Source organism: Echinops telfairi, unplaced genomic scaffold (assembly GCF_000313985.2).
Source record: "Echinops telfairi isolate 266 unplaced genomic scaffold, ASM31398v2 ScPeMD7_3;HRSCAF=10, whole genome shotgun sequence".
NCBI lineage: Eukaryota > Metazoa > Chordata > Mammalia > Afrosoricida > Tenrecidae > Echinops > Echinops telfairi.
The window spans coordinates 65,345,775-65,347,770 of NW_022103899.1; positions in this window are offsets into that span (position 1 = coordinate 65,345,775).

A 1,996-nucleotide genomic window follows, 5' to 3' on the forward strand; every position below is an offset into this window, starting at 1 on the left:
TCTGTGTCTCTGTTCATTTACAGCAACGGTACTTGCCACCAGTGTCAAGTCTGGCTTTCTTGAGTCCATCAGCTTTGCTTCTAAAATAGTTACTATCCTTGCCGGCAAAGGTCAGATGCTTGCTATCAAAATGGCATTTTAGTTTGTTCAGCTTCATAGATTTGGCTGATAGAACATCACAACAAATAACACATGTGGTTTCTCAATTTCTGCTGTAATTATTGAGGTAAAACCATACTGTAAAAAATCCTCACTATATTTTCTTTTCTTAACGTTCTTCTCTACACGATCCATTGTCATGGGATGGTTTGCTAATGAAAATAATATATAACAGTAGCTTTAATATTACAAAAGATGATACATGGCATAGTTCAGTCAGTGTAGTTCATTAAAGTTTCCTATGCTTTACCATTCTCTGTTGTTGTTTTTGCATACCTGTTACTATCACAAGGGGGCAGTATTCACATCAGCTGCAGCTGAATATAAAATGACCAATTAGCATCCAGATTAAGTTCCCATGTGTATTAGTCTGGGTACTTTGGAGAAACAAATCCACATCAACTCATGTATAAGGGAGAGTTTTATGTAAAGGTTAAGTGCTCATCAAGAAAATATCCCAACCCAGTGCTGCCCAAGCCCATAAGTCCAACATTAACCCGTTAACCCATATGTCCAACATCAATCCACAAAGTCATCCTCCATCTCACAAAACAGATGCAATGATGCCGACTGCAGGAGGAAAGCCGAGTTAGTGAACGTGTAAACATCTCAGCGCTGGCAGGGGTCTCTACATGGCTGCTCCAGCACCCAGGGCTGCATCGGGGTAGGTCCTTGTGGCTTCTCCTTGGGGATGTCTTGCAGGAAGTCAGCCTTGCAAGCTGGAGCAGGGAACTGCTAAGACAGCTGCACCCTGGTGCAACCATCACAAAGCAAGAGACCTGAGAACTCCAAAGGCGAGGCTCACCACCCATTTATCCCTCCACCCTTCAACTAACCCCACAGGTGTTTATCGGCCAGGTGGCACAATAAACTAACTAACTCACCATGGTACAGATATCTTTCTTTTTTGGCAGTACTTGATGATTTTATAGTACATGATTTTACATTTAACCAGTAATTATAATTCATGAAGAATTGTTTTACCTCCAATACTGCTGCTTTCAACACGGTAGCTGCTTTTAACAGAGGAGCTGCTCTCTACACAGTAGCTTCTCTCTACACAAGTGTGACTTTTCTGCATAAGTACATTATGGTGCCAACCCTGTCACATACATCTGTATTTGTATGGAGTGTATGTGATGGAGCTGGCACAATGATGTCACCACGCTGGGTACTTGTATGTGGACATATCTGCATGTGGGCAGATGCCCGTGGAGACAGATAGAGGAACGGTGTCTCAGTTCCTAAGACCAGCGGAAATATGTGTTTTCCGATGTCCTTAGGCAACCCCTGTAAAAGGATTGTTTGCCCCCCAAAGGTGTCGTGACCCCCAGGTTGAGAACCGCTGCTGTAGATCATCACGCAAATAAGTGGTGGCTAACCACATTGACCAAAGTGGTGGGCGCTCATAGTGATTTTAATTTTTATAAATTAAAAATTTATAGAAAAAAATGTTCTATAAAAAATTTTCAACAGAAACAAAAATCTTAATTCACACTTAGAGCCATGTTGAAACTCTGGGAGTGAGTCCCCAAGTTGGCGACACCCCCCTGGGGTGTGGTACGGGTCCAGAGAGGCTGCAGCAGCGGAGACCGACCCTGTGTCCTGGACGGTGGGCTAGAGGCAACCGCTGTTAATTTCCAGAGTGCTGAGTAATGTCTTTCTTTTCTGACAAGGGAGGGATAGGGCTCATAAGTTTGGGAACCTCCAGGTACTCTAGGGCCTACCTGGAGAGTTCTAGCATCCGCTTCTGGTGACTTTCAAACAACGTTCCAAGCTGGTGAACAGGTCGACTGAGAAGACACTAAGTGGTCATGCCAGACCGAAACTCCCTTTC